The following is a 16,638-nucleotide window of genomic DNA, read 5'->3' on the forward strand; positions in this document are numbered from 1 at the left end:
TATTTCTGATGAGGTTATATTTTTTAATACATTTCAAAAAAAGAAAATTCATCGAGAAAGTAGTACTTTTTTTTTGAAAAGTTATAGTAATATATGTTAATTGTGTTTATTTATATTTTGTTCTTTCTCTTATGGTGTTTCATTGTTTTATTTATTGTTTCTCATTTTAAAATGTGACACCGCTGACGAAAAATCATGCGTACGCCACTGTTTCTAATTAACTAAAAGTCGAAAATGTCTTAACAAATTACAAATGGCTCAAAAATGTCATTTTTTCACATATTAGATCAAATTTATCTCTTCTTGCAGCTAATAGATAAAAAATATCCTTAACGTATTTTAACTGACTCATATATGTCCGTCTTCCACCTATTGAATCAAATTTATTATTTGTTTTATTTTCTAGCTCTCCTTGAAGTGACCTAGTCGCACCTTCCAATACGACAACCTTGTTACGACTTCACTCTAGTCACTGGCTCTGCCTTCGACATCCCTCTCCTAGCGGTTAAGGTAATGACTTAGGGCATGACCAGCTTCCATAGTGTGACTGGCGGTATGTATAAGGTTCGGGAATAAATTCACCGATGTATGGCTGACCAGCGGTTACTTGCGATTCCCACTCCATTTTTTGAGTTTCTTGTAGAAAATTATTATTACTTTTAGTAAGTTCTTGGAAAAATTATATTATTGACTTGAAAAATGAATCACTAGATTTGAAGAGTTAAATAATAAAATAAAAAAACCTTTTCAGTAGTAATTGATATAAATTGTAAGATGCTATAGTTTGTGTTATCAAATATCACTGCAAAAAGTAATCATTGTATGCCTAACTTCTATGCAAATCATGTGTTAAATTTTCTACTAGTTAGCAGTGTTGATCTTCAAAATTCTATTTGATCTATACAAATATGAATATTGAGAATACTTCAAATAGTGAGCTATAATATAATGTTGTATATTTATTAATTGAGAAAATCGTGAGAATGAATATCATTTGATATAAATTTCTTCTTAAAGTAGATAGCCTATATTTATGTCTTCATTTGCTATTGGTGTTCATGTCGTGGTTCTATATTGGTGTTCATGTCGTAGTTCTATGTCTCTCTAAATTTACAAGACTTTTATTATTTTGTTATTTGAAGAAAGTTTTGTATTTACTCATGAAGGAGTAATGTTTCAAATTATAGTATACTAATTAATAAAGTTTATTGATTATTTACTCTTAGCTAGGGAGGTGCCGAAATGCGTAGTTTAATAATAATTTTTAAGAAATTATGATTTTTTCAATTGCTTAAAAGTTAGGACGTTAAGTAAATTTGTATCTCACAATAACCTTAACACTATTGCATTATTTGTATTTGTAAAAACTTGATACATTTTTTGTTTTTTGTGAGTTTCTTTAATCCTTTTAATTTTCTTAAACATTTAATGTACTTTTTATATTTCGTGTTATTATGTTATTTTATTATTTTTAAAATAAAATTCTTAAAGATCTATGGGGCTTAGATTGCTTATGTATTACCCGTGTTAAGAAAAATGCACCGTCTTATGCCTCCATCTATTAAAAAAACATTGGTCTAGACTTGAGAGAGCTTTTATGTAAAAAAAAATAAAAAAAAATTGTGTCATTTCAATTATATATAAGTGTGATGGGAGGACTAACACAGCTATAACAGTTTGTACCAAAAGCTTTATAAATTGTACACGCAATAAATTTTTATACTAAAAGCTATATAACTTGTACTACAATTTAACCAACTACTATTTTATCTCACGTGGACATATGTCATAGAACTTAATATTTATTCTCTTCTCATGTATACACGTATGCACTTATTTATTTCCTCTGTGTACTTTTACTTGTTCGCTTTTAACCTTTCATGTTATTTAAGAATTAATAAATCCCACGTAGACATATGTGATAGTACTGAATATTTATTCTCTTCTCAGATATATACGTATGCACTTCAATTTTAATTTTCCGACACATTTATTTCCTCCGTGCACTTTTACTTTTTCACTTTTGACTTTTCACGTTCGTGCTGAATATTTATTTTCTTCTCATGTATACATGTATGCACTTCAATTTTGACTCTCCGACATATATTATTTCCTCCATGCACTTTTACTTGTTCACGGTCTTTAAGAATTAATAAATGAAGTACTCCCTCCGTCTCATATTACTTGGCCACATTACTTGACTTTTCACGTTCTTTAAGAATTAATAAATGAAGTATTCCCTTCGTCTCATATTATTTGACCACATTACTATACTTGACTTTTCACATTCTTTAAGAATTAATAAATGAAGTAATCCCTTCGTCTCATATTACTTGGCCACATTACTATACCTGACTTTTCACATTCTTTAAGCATTAATAAATGAAGTACTCTCTTCGTCCCATATTACTTGGCTACATTATTAAAAATATATGTCTATTTTTCTATTCTATATTTTTCTTATTTCTAATATATATAAGTGTGAAGAGAGGACTAACACAGCAATATAAATTTGTACCACAAGCTATATAAATTGTACATTTTAAACAACTACTTTTTTATCCCACGTGGACATATGTCATAGACTCATAGTACTGAACATTTATCTCTTCTCATGTATACACGTATGCACTTCAAATTTAATTCTCCGACACATTTATTTCCTCCGTGCACTTATACTTGTTGACTTTTGATTTTTCAAGTTCTTTAAGAATTAATAAATGAAGTACTCCCTCCGTCCCATATTGCTTGGCCACATTACTAAACTACTTTTTTTATCTCACGTAGACATATGTCATAATACTGAATATTTATTCTCTTCTCATGTATATAAGTATGCACTTCAATTTTAATTCCCCGAAACATATTTATTTCCTTCGTGCACTTTTACTTGTTCATAAATGAAGTACTCAACATTACTAAAAATATATGTCCAAATTACTTGTTCATTTACAAAACCAAGATAAAATTAATTAAATTTTTCCCATCTTATCCTTTCTGTCCCATATTACTTGGCCACATTACTAAAACATATGTCCAAATTACTTGTTTATTTACAAAACCAAGATAAAATTAATTAAATCTTTCCCATCTTGCCCTTAGTAATAAATGTTCTTGAAAATAGTTAATTTTGATTAGAATGTATTTATTGGAGAGAGATAGGGGTAAGATAGTAAAATATATCTTTTATTTATGATTTCTTACGGGGCGTGCAAAAGGGAAAGTGACAAGTAATATGGGAAGGAGAGAGTATACATTTTACCATAATATTCATATTTATTGGTGTAAGTCTCAATAGCCTTCGAAAATGATTTGAAAATAAGTAATTAATGTGAAGGGTAAAATTAAAAATAAGAACAAAAATTTCTTTCTCTTGATATGTCAACGTGGACAAGTAAAAGTAAACGGAGGGAGTGACTTTTATCCCCGTTTTTCTTCTTTGTCAATTCTTTAAACGTGAAGAGAGCACGAACAATAGCAATACAAATTTGTACCAAAAGTTATATAAATTATACACTTTAACGAACTACTTTTTTATCCCACTTGGACATATGTCATAGTACTGAGTATTTATTCTCTTCTCATGTATACACGTATGCACTTCAATTTTAATTCTCCCACACATAACTTGTCCACTTTTGACTTTTCTCGTTTTTTAAGAATTAATAAATGAAGTATATATTTTATCATAATAGCCATATTTATTGGTGCCGACTTTTTCCATCTCAAAGACTTAACTCCACCATATGTTTTTAATTTTTAAACTCCATTTTTTAATTATAACTAAAGTGATGGTACATAAAATATATTTTGTATATGTTGCTATATATAATAAAAATTAGAATGTTTTTAAAAATTATTTTCAAAATACAAACCTTAAAGACATGCTAATTAAAGTGAATAGACATGTTCAGCCCGTGCATCGCAGTGAATAGACATGTTCGGCCCGTGCGATTGCTAGTTCTTTAATACGTACGTACTCTAAATTGTAAAAATACAAAAAAAAAAAAAAAAACGTGTCATTCTTTAATACGCACTTACTGTAAATTACCGATATCCTAATCCATGGGAAATGCCCATGCCAAGACCAAGTCAATCATTCAGTCAACCCCTAATCAAAATTTGGAAGGGGCAGAGAAATCACCATAAAGGAGAAAATAAAAGCAACAAAACAATAAGGAAAATTGAACTTTACTATTAGGGCTGTTATATGAGGTCCAAACATTGTTAATTCGTCTATCACCCCAAATTTTATGGATTAGACACAATGATTTAATAAATTTTAACCCGCCCAACATGACTTGATCTAAATTGATTGCCTAACTAGCCAACAACTATGCCCAATTGTTGTTGGATGATAGAGAGCTTATTAGTTTACCTACATGCATAATAGTAATAGGAGTAGTACCTCTTGAAAGACATGCCTTTTTGTTTAATTCAAATTACAACTTTGATTAAAATTAATTATCCCGTCATCCACTTATATTTTGTCTTATCTTCTGGTAAGCAGATCTGAAGCAGCGGGTTCAATCTCAACACTCTGCATGAGATCTCTACATATACTAGGTTAATTATCCCTCAAGCTAAATCTTGAATTAATAGACATTTAAGTTCCTATAAATTAAACTAGTTTTATTTTCTAGTATGGTAGAGTTAAGACTATTCTAAGTAATATACACTCGCACATAGGGGCAGAGTTACAACCACTGAAAGTAGTCAGTTGAATATTTTTCGCTCAAATAGTTTAAGAGTATATTATATATATATGAGTGAAATATTACTTTTCTTCTTTTTAATTTAATGCCAACCAAAGTCAAGTCAAACCACAAGGCGATTTTTTGTAGGTCTATCTTTTTTTTTTTTTTAATTGCATAGGGGGTCGGGGAAGGGGATTACAAAGTGGGGATTCGAACCCTCACCAACAAAAGGTGAAAGTTCGGGTAACCAACCAACTGAGCTACTAGATCCCTACTGTAGGTCTAACTCAATTTCTCGATTTGAAATATTAAGTCATCTAAAGGATAACTATATATGTATATTGGCTTATCTATAATAAATGAAATTAATAATCCAAAAAATTAGATTTTTTTTTTTGCAAACATATAACATGCTCTGATAAGTTGTTATCCAGATCACTGTAAAGAAAGAGAAAAGTAAAACATCTTTGGAATAGAATAGTCAATAAAATACTACCTAGTGCTAGTAGTCCATTTCCTCGCAGTCATGAGAAGGAAGCAGCAGGGAAAATTAGGTCGTGGAAATTAGAAAGCAATTTAACACTGAATTTGACTCGCATACTAATATATCGTACTGTCGGTCTTCACATGCTGATTTAGAATTTAAATTTTATAAGTTTAACTTTTAAAATATTTAAATTGTGAGTTCATATCTACTATTTATTACAGTTTTAATAGTTTTGTACACATAAATTAACGTTTAGTGTCGAAAGTACTGAATTCATATAAGCCCGGTATTGTAACTGTGCAACCGTCCCTGTCCATTAGAATTCTTTATATGTAAATCAAATTCCATTTACATATGTGTGACCCGACAGAAATTAAATTTGATATAATATATAGCTGTAAGTTGGCTTACAAGACCTTCTTTGAAAAGTCACAAATTTCAAGTATTATTAAGAATTTTAGTGAATGGAGGCTTTAATAGTACAAGGCAAGCTTTCAAAAGTAACACGCTATCGACGATTATCAATCCATAATATGGTAAGTTATTGGTAAAATTGGAGAACAATTACCTAATTTCTATAAAATTAATATTTCAATGAAAAGTCAAAAGTCAAGTGTGCTCTACTTTATCTTTCAAGAGTGAGACTAGATTTTTATAACATGCCAAAAAGATTACTTCCTCACACAACAGTGTTCGATCGTCTGACTTCAATTTTATAAGAGGAAGAACTACAGTGTAACATTGACCTAGAGATTCAAGGTAACGTAACAAAGAAAGAAAGAAAACTTATATTTAGAATTTCCAAGTACAATTAATTAGTTATATATTTTTTTCTCAATAAATGGTAAATTAACAATGAGGTAACATATTTAGAAGAAATTGGGAGCAAATTAAAAAACGATAAACATTTTGGAACAAGAAAGTAATTGTTTCTCTGTCTTAAAGTGACCGGAAGTCTGAAGTGTAGCTTTGATTATTTATACCCGTTAAACTTGGATTGACGCTAAAAGAATATGATAGAAGTTTTCCTTTTTCCCCTAATTTAATTTGGAGTTACCGGTCAAAAACACACCTGAATAATTACTTTTTTTGTGAATTTTCAACCTAAACTATCAGGTGTGCAAGTTTTCTACTTGAAAGATTACCAACTATATATTTATCAAAATTTACCTCAACTATTAGTTGTTCCCTTTTTTTACAAAATTCTGATGAATTCTTTTAAGTTGAGGAAAAGGTAATTCTATTGTCCATGTCAAATTAAATTAACTGCTAAGAGTTATGGTGGGATGAATTGTTAAAGTTAGTTAATGATTGAAGCTAGCTAAGTTGGTGTGAATGAGAAATAGAGGGAAAAAAAAAAGATAATGGAAGGAAAATGAAGTTTAAAGCAAAGTTCTGTTGAAAAGGAGCCTTGTACCACATTGGTGGTAGAAAGGGAAAGTTATGTGCTTATATTAGAAAGCACTTCCTCTAGCTCTTAAAGGGTCAAGAAGAGGGACTCCCCTCGCGCAGTCGTCGTCGCTCGGCTCGGCTTCGGATTTGGTCAAATGATATGATTAAATTAATTAATAAATAATTAAATTTTCGCGGAATAAAAAATTTTAAGGAAAAATTAAATTTCCCAACGTTCTTATTTTTTCGGAAAAGGCATGGCCTTTCCGAACAGCCACCAAGCCTAATCTGAAGAGGCATGTTCAAGGCTATATAAACTGAGGCAATGCTCAATTTTCGATTACTGAATTTTTCACTGCATCTGCATTCTTTCACAAAAATAAACTATCGAGTCTTCGTGTGTTTTCGTTGCCATATTTGAGTTCGCCGAAGTCGTAGGCGTTTGAGGTACCGCCACTCCTGCGACAGGTACATCCGTTTTATCCTGGGAGGAAATAATCCGCAACCTCGGGTACAGTGAGGGGGTTAAATTCCTTAAGGACACACAGTGTATTCTGTGGTCTCGGATGTTTCTACATTTTTTTTTCCAACGGTTTCTGTTGTTTTCGAAGTTTCTGTTTTTTCCAGTTTCTGTTTTTCCAGTTTCTGTTTTTTTTTTTTTTTTTTATACTGGTTTTGAACACGGGAGATAACAAACTTAAGGAATTTATTACATTATTTCTGTGTTCATTAGTTGTTGTTTACCGATTACAGAACGTTATACGGGAAAGGAAAAAAAAATTGTTTCTTTAACATAAAACAGTGTTGTGCACAAAATAAAATAAACCTGTTTCTTTCTTGTTTGCATGTAACGAACTTGTATGTTGTTTGGAGCACATATTGTTGAAACTGCCTCAACTAATCTGAAAAAGAGGAAAGAGGCATCGGGACCAAGGAACTATCCCAACAAGAAGAAACTCAAGGGAAACTGCCACAATTGTGGAAAAAATTGGACACAAAGCTGCAGACTGTCGTGCTCCAAAGAAGGAAAAGAAGAAGGGTCAGGCTAATATGGTTGAAACAAACAATGAAGTTGATGACTTGTGCGCTATGTTGTATGAGTGCAACCTAGTGGGAAATCCGAAGGAGTGGTGGATTGACTCTGGCGCCACTCGCCACATTTGTGCTGTTAGAGAAGCCTTTGCTTCATATGCTCCCGCCGGGCCCGACGATACCATTTACATGGGAAATTCTGCAACAGCCAAGATTGAAGGTTATGGAAAGATCCTGTTGAAGATGACCTCTGGCAAGGTGGTGACTCTCAACAACGTCTGTCATGTTCCTGAAATTAGGAAAAATCTAGTATCTACCGGACTTCTAGTGAAGAATGGTTTTAAGTGTGTTTATGTTTCTGACAAGGTTGTAATAAGTAAGAACGAGATGTACATAGGAAAATGTTACCTTACAGAGGGCCTTTTCAAACTGAATGTAATGGTTGTTGCTAATAATAATAATAAAGTTTCTGCTTCGTCTTACTTGATTGAGTCAAATGATTTATGGCATTCACGTTTAGGACATGTCAATTATAAAACCTTGCGAAAAATGATTAGTTTGGAAGTATTGCCTAAGTTTGAATGCAGTCAATCAAAATGTCAAATCTGTGTTGAATCTAAGTATGTTAAACATCCTTATAAGTCAATTGAAAGGAATTCAAGTCCTTTAGACTTAATCCATACAGATATTTGTGACATGAAGTCAATCCCATCTCGCGGTGGAAAGAAGTACTTCATAACTTTTATTGACGATAGTACGCGGTATTGCTACGTCTATTTACTTAATAGTAAAGATGAAGCAATTGAAGCATTCAGGCAGTACAAAACTGAAGTTGAGACTCAACTTAACAAAAAGATTAAAATGATAAGGAGTGATAGGGGCGGTGAATATGAATCTCCTTTTGAACAAATATGTTTGGAATATGGTATTATTCATCAAACGACTGCCCCTTATTCGCCACAATCAAACGGAATTGCAGAAAGAAAGAATAGAACACTAAAGGAAATGATGAATGCCTTGCTAATAAGTTCTGGGTTACCCCAGAACTTGTGGGGGGAAGCTATTCTAACATCTAGCCGAATACTCAATCGAGTGCCCCATAGCAAAACAAAATCAATTCCATACGAAAAGTGGAAAGAAAGGAAACCCAATTTGGAATACTTCAAAGTGTGGGGGTGTTTGGCCAAGGTGCAAGTTTCTAAACCCAAAAGGGTAAAAATAGGACCTAAAACCGTTGATTGTGTTTTTATAGGATATGCCACAAATAGTAAGGCATATCGGTTTCTGGTTCACAAATCTGAAAATCCCGACATTCAGGTGAATACAGTAATTGAATCAGATAATGCTGACTTCTTTGAAACCATATATCCGTATAAAAAGGAATGTGAGTCGTCTAGCAAAGAATCTAAACGACCTCGAGAAGAAACAAAGGGAAATATTCCTGATAAGGAAAATCCAAGACGCAGCAAACGTCAAAGGACGTCTACTTCCTTTGGACCAGAGTTTCTAACATTTTTGTTGGAAAATGAGCCTCGAACTTTCAATGAAGCTATGTCTTCATCGGAAGCTCAATTTTGGAAAGAGGCAATCAATAGTGAGATAGAATCCATATTGGACAATCATACTTGGGAATTGGTTGATCTTCCTCCAGGGAATAAACCTTTAGGTTCCAAATGGATTTTCAAGCGGAAAATGAGAGCTGATGGTAGTATTGATAAATATAAGGCAAGACTAGTTGTTAAAGGTTTTAGACAACGAGAAGGTCTTGATTACTTTGATACATACTCGCCGGTAACGAGGATTACATCTATTCGGGTGTTAGTAGCGTTAGCCGCCGTGTACGGTCTTGAAATCCATCAAATGGATGTGAAAACAACCTTCCTAAATGGAGAGTTAGAGGAAGAAATTTACATGGAACAACTTGAAGGGTTTGTAGTTCCAGGGAAAGAGAAGAAGGTGTGTCGACTTGTTAAGTCTCTTTACGGACTTAAACAAGCACCTAAACAGTGGCATGCAAAATTTGACCATACGATGCTGTCAAATGGATTCAAGATAAATGAATGTGATAAATGTGTTTACATTAAAAACACTCTGAACCACATCGTCATTGTTTGTTTGTACGTGGATGATATGCTGATAATGAGTAACGACATTGCTAACATAAATGCTACTAAGCACATGCTTGCTAGTAAGTTTGATATGAAAGACTTAGGAGTTGCCGATTTAATTTTGGGAATTAAAATCCATAAGACTCCTCAAGGTCTAGCACTGTCTCAATCTCATTATCTTGAAAAGGTACTTGAAAAGTTCAAGTACTTGGACTTTAAAGTTGCAAAAACACCAATTGATATGAACCTTGCTCTTGCAAAGAATAAAGGTGAAAGTCACTCTCAATTGGATTATGCCAGAGTGTTGGGATGCTTGATGTATATCATGAACTGTACGCGACCTGATATTGCGTGTGCTATAAGTAAACTAAGTCGCTACACTAGTAATCCCGACCAAACACATTGGCTGGCAATGAAACGAGTTTTGGGGTATTTGAAACATACTCAAAACTTTGCTTTGCATTATAATAGGTATCCTGCAGTTATTGAAGGATACAGTGATGCAAATTGGATCACCGGTTCAACTGAAACTAAATCCACAAGTGGATATGTTTTTACCATAGGTGGAGGAGCAGTGTCTTGGAAGTCATCCAAACAGACATGTATCGCCCGCTCTACAATGGAATCTGAGTTCATAGCTTTAGACAAAGCCGGTGAAGAAGTTGAATGGCTCCAGAATTTCTTAGAAGATATTCCATTTTGGCCCAAACCGTTGGCTCCTATATGCATACATTGTGATAGTCAAGAGGCAATAGGAAGAGCCAGGAGCGCGATGTACAACGGAAAGTCTCGTCACATACGACGAAGACATAATACCGTTAGACAACTACTCTCTAGTGGAATTATCACAATTGACTGTGTTAAGTCAAGAGATAATGTGTCGGATCCGCTAACTAAAGGCCTAACTAGAGAGGTGGTTGAAAGATCATCGAGGGGAATGGGACTTTGGCCGAGGACAAGTCATCATGGCGGTAACTCTACCTAGAAGACTCGAGATCCCAAGATCTAGGTTCAAAGAGATCAAACAAAGTCATTGATGACGGTTCAACGTTGTCACAATAACTTTTGTGGTCCATTCTCGTGATGAGACAATGTTCAGTACCAGGATAAAGCATTACAGTTTTTTAATGGTTTCCAAGTTTGATACGGGGTATATCAAATAGTGTATCTACGGGATGACACATTTGGGAATCACCTATGTAAGTGTGAAGTGTAAGCCGCTTCAAGGAGAATTCTGTGAGGCCAATTCTCTACGCACTTATGAATCAGGAGTGTTCATGGCTGAAACGAACAAAACAATGAGAACCAAAGATGGTTAAAGGGTTAATTGTGTGACATGTGGTTGTCTAGGTATACACCAAAGCTCGACGGTTCAAAGATATCAAATCTACCGATTGACCGAGTATATCCGACATATGTTCACTACGGAAAGTTCAAAGAGAAATCTACTTATCCAGATGCGATTAATTCTTGCTTACGAATCACATAGTATTTTTTGTCATGCATGTTTTTCCATCATATAGCCATTCCACATTCATGTGGGGGATTGTTAAAGCTAGTTAATGATTGAAGCTAGCTAAGTTGGTGTGAATGAGAAATGGAGGGAAAAAAAAAAGATAATGGAAGGAAAATGAAGTTCAAAGCAAAGTTCTGTTGAAAAGGAGTCTTGTACCACATTGGTGGTAGAAAGGGAAAGTTATGTGCTTATATTAGAAAGCACTTCCTCTAGCTCTTAAAGGGTCAAGAAGAGGGACTCCCCTCGCGCCGTCGTCGTCGCTCGGCTCGGCTTCGGCTTCGGCTTCGGCTTCGGATTTGGTCAAATGATTTGATTGATAATCTTTTTGGACCAAATTTATTTAAATTCAATCTTCATTTTCTGAAATTATTTTGTTATTTCCGCCGTAAATTAATAAATAAATAAATAAATAATTTTAAGGAAAAAATAAATTTCCCAACGTTCTTATTTTTTCGGAAAAGGCATGGCCTTTCCGAACAGCCACCAAGCCTAATCTGAAGAGGCATGTTCAAGGCTATATAAACTGAGGCAATGCCTCAATTTTCGATTACTGAATTTTTCACTGCATCTGCATTCTTTCACAAAAATAAACTATCGAGTCTTCGTGTGTTTTCGTTGCCATATTTGAGTTCGCCGAAGTCGTAGGCGTTTGAGGTACCGCCACTCCTGCGACAGGTACATCCGTTTTATCCTGGGAGGAAATAATCCGCAACCTCGGGTACAGTGAGGGGGTTAAATTCCTTAAGGACACACAGTGTATTCTGTGGTCTCGGATGTTTCTACATTATTATTTTTTTTTCCAACAATTTCTGTTGTTTTCGAAGTTTCTGTTTTTTCCAGTTTCTGTTTTTTTTTTTTTTTTTTATACTGGTTTTGAACACGGGAGATAACATGAATATGATTCCTTCACTATTAACATGAGGTTCCATATTCGAGCCACAAGAATGACAAAATCGTAATAGACAATGTTTCCTCCTTTCATGGGTCTTAGGTATCGCGAAATTAAATTGATCGAAATGTAATAACATGTATTAGATACTGGGTGAAAAATCTAAAAAAAAAAAAAAACCATTGTCTACTCTCAATTAAAATTCATGGAAGAAAAAAGTAAAAAGAAGTGCATGACGTGCTTATATTTTATTTATAATCAAACGTGTGTTACGTATACTACGAGGTGGTTAAATTTGAACCTTTTGGACTAACTATGTTTCCTTTGAATTCAAGACCTGATTGCCTCCCTTATCCAATATTACTCATTACCAACTCCAACTCTGGTCATAATTAAAAAATTGGTTAAAAATAATTCAAACAAAACGCCTTGAATAAGTCTAGAAAAAAGAATCATGATCCGACAAAGGAAGCTTATGAGAAACTTAACCGTATCAAAATCATGCATGCACACCTTCGCCGTAATGTTTTAACTAATATACGTTTATAGGTCGATAAAACATACGGATATTTTTTTTTTTAATTTATGATAAAAGTAATAAGTTAATATTTTCATCAGATTACGGATTATATGACACTTTTCAAGAAATTTAACTATAATTTTTTAATGAGTAACATGATTATGTTCTTAAATCCAATTTAAAAACACGATATAAAGTTATGAAGAGCTTACTGAAAAAATGATCTTCTATGTGTGAAAATGAAGATCTCTCGTAAAAAAAACATAAAACTAATTAGGACTTTTTTCTAAAGGACTACAAAAGCAATTGACCCAATCTTACCTATGACTCTTGTACGCTTAGGAGTCCTTTGGAGAAACAAGTTATATATGAATTAATATAGAGAATACTTTTATGGAGTTTTTGGTTCTTCGTACTAATTAAATGGAATATATAGGGTAAGTTTCAAAATGTTAATTGATATTTTAAATTAATTAAGAAACTGAAACGAAGTAGATAATGGATTTAAAGAAAAGATAAAGGCTAGTTTTATCTTTTGGTGGTTGATTCATATATTGTTGTTCAATGCATGTTATATCAGACCACTGAATTAAATTATAAATTATGTCAATAAGCATATAAAATATGGTGGATACAACCTCTTCCTAATTCTTATTCAAAATAATACAAAAATTAATGTACAACAACAACATACCCCCACGAAGTGGGATTTGGAGAAAATAGAGTGTGCGCAGACCTTATCTCTACCATGGAGGTAGAGATGATGTTTGCGAAAGACCCTCGGCTCCAAGAAAAGCAAACATATCAGTTCGAAATACAAGAATTAGTATATTTAATTATATCAAGATTAGTTCTACAAATTCAAAAGACAAATCAAACTCGAACTAAAACAATACCAAATTTTATATAATGAGTATTTCATGCAATCCATCAAACCAAACGAGTCAAAGTTTAGAAATTCCAGCTAATAATGATTTCTTTCTGATCATGTGGGGGTGTTTCTTTTCAAAAAATTTAGGAACCCTTTAAAGAGGAGTAGTAAAGTTACGTTAGAGTTACTTTTGACTGGTTGACCGACTGGAACATCCCAACTAGCTTGAAAGAAACAATTCTTTTACGACGACTAGAAATTAACGTTGTGCTTAAAACTATTCTTAATAATAAATGGATTTCACCATATTATAGAAGGATTGATCAATGAATACAGTAAATGAAATTCTATTATAATCTCAAGTTTCATTTATAAAATTTAAAATTTCATGATATTGACATTTTTCATATCAGAAAGTGCTAGCTGTTCTTTTTTTTTTTTTTTTGGATCAACTGTACAGCCACCTGCTTATTGGACTAAGTGGTCTTTTGGTAGGCTCTACTAATCAAAATAATTCTTGTATTAAAATTTAGTCCATTCAATACAATGTTACGTTTGGTTACTTGTCAATTTAATCATACCTAATACATAGATTACTTATACGTACACCATAGGGGGGCTTATATACCGAGGAAACTAAGGGATTAATTATACCAGGTTTAACTATACCTGGATAAGACCCTAAAATGACTAAACTACCCCTCAAACCCTTTTCCCAATTACATGAAATAGAAAATCCCACAAATATTCAAGGGTATAATTGTAAAGAAGATTTTGTACAGTTTTAAACCAAAGACAAGCTTAGATTATAGTACACTGTCTATCTAATTTTTAATACAATGAACTAAACACTTGATAAAAAATAATCCCAGCATTACAATTCCTGCATTGCTAATACCTGCACTGCATTACTTGTCTTCGTACCAAACGACCCCTAAAAGCAAGATCAAAGGAAAACAAACCAAACATGAAGCCAGTTGTAATTTTACCCATTAATGTAGGTGATGCTGGGTTGCGGGCAATTTGTGAATTTTACCCATTCTTTGTGAAATGTTTTTGTTCATAACTTCAAATGTGTTGTTAATCACAAACAGTAGGCTGCACATAATGTTTGAAGTTCTGATCAACTAATTAGATTATTCTTTTATACCCGTGAAAGATTTGCTAATTAATTATTTTAGTGCTATTAGATAATAGTATAAGCTTTTGTCTTTATGAACGTGTGTTTTAATTCCCTTTAATACGTAGTTGCTCTTTAGATAATACAGTGGGACTACCGATCTGACCAAAAAAAGATGGGAAAACGAATCTTATTGTCCACAATTCTAGAAGTTGACAATTATAGTTGCTTATAGTTGTCTAATTCGTACTCTAAAAATAAAGAATGTAGCGCGATCCGTATTTAATTACCAACTATAATTCAACTCTATCTAGTTTTCCTTTGAATTTGAACGACAATGTTGTCCTTAACCTGGTTGTCCATCTCTTTAAAGTTTTGAGTCAAAATTCAATGTAATAACGGTGTACAATTTACACGATTGAATTACTTAAAATGTGATTGCAAATAGTTCTAATTAATAAATTAAGTATTCACCGACAACTTAGTAATAAATTACACATAACCTGATAATACATGTTAAATTTTACATATAATGTAAAAACTCGTTATAGTGTCAATGTATATATATATAACTTAATTTTTTTTAATATTTAAAAAGTCATTTCCATATTGAATCCATTATTGGGCTCAAATATTCAAAGACGAAAAGGTATTTATGTGTGTGATCTCGCTCAACAAAGCACTCTTCGATGGCATGTATATAATGTCCAACTTTTTGTTTATGACGTCTTTATTAGATTTTCTAATTTAAATAATGGAAAGATCAATTCAATTCTCGATGGAAATGAGATGGCATGTATATAATGTCCAACTTTTTGTTTATGACGTCTTTATTAGATTTTCTAATTTAAATAATGGAAAGATCAATTCAATTCTCGATGGAAATGAAATTTTATGAATTCTCCCTGGACTAGAAAATACATAACGGTCCATATCACTACATAGTGTAACTATACAACCTCTAGCCTAGAGGCTCTAGGTTATCCTCAAGTAGATTAAAAATTCCAGATAGCCACCTTAATCAAGTGGAAACAATAAATTATGTTTCGGAAAGGAAACTTCGGTTGTTTCTTCCCGAAAAGGAAACTCCGTTGAAAGGCATGAGATTGCCCACGTTCTCTTTCTAATTAGCATACACCGTATATAGGGCGTTCTATAGATTGATAAAGTGTGCTATCTAAATTAAAATACCAATTGATTTAAAAAAAAAATACTTCTCACATTACTATATTTACAATCAGCCGCCACTTCCAAGACATTTCACAACTCCAATATAAACTATAAATAGAGCTCTGCTTTAACTTCTTTTCATCAATTCCTAAAGAAAAAAAGAAATGGCGGCTTCCACTAGATTTTTCTCTTATTTCAATCAACTTATCAATAGTTTCTTCTTCTCATGGCTTCCTCAAGCATTAAGGTTTCTAATGCTTGTATTTTTTGTTACAATCAGTTCATACGTACAGAGACAAGAAAAACACAAATGCAGGAAAATCATAAACAAGAAAAGCACTAAGTTCGTGTACAAAAAAAGGAAACTACTCGGATTTGCTGCTAACGAACCACTTGATTGTGCTATTTGTTTATCGGATTTTGAGCACGGAGATAAAGGGAGGAAAATTGAAAAGTGCAATCATATGTTCCATGAAAATTGCTTAGACAAATGGCTAATGCACGGCAAGGGACAAGCCACGTGTCCGCTTTGCCGGAGCGTAATTATACCGGAGAATATGGTGGAAGTTCACCGGAAAGTTGAAGATGAAGGACTTACGTTTACTATCTTTGAGGAAGAACTTGCTCTTTTGTTGCTCTCTGGTTTGACTAGTGGATGTTCTAGTCAAAGGTGTTTCTAATTTAATTATCACAAATTTTATACATTATTTTTATTTTATTTAATGTCAAAAGAAAAATATTCTTTTAGCATGTACAGGAAAGAATTGTATTAATTCTTGCTTGCGAGGAACATAATTTTCTTTTCATGTAATATAAGGGTTGGATTTGGGAGCTGC

This window comes from Lycium barbarum, chromosome 2 (genome assembly GCF_019175385.1).
Source record: "Lycium barbarum isolate Lr01 chromosome 2, ASM1917538v2, whole genome shotgun sequence".
Taxonomy (NCBI): Eukaryota; Viridiplantae; Streptophyta; class Magnoliopsida; order Solanales; family Solanaceae; genus Lycium; species Lycium barbarum.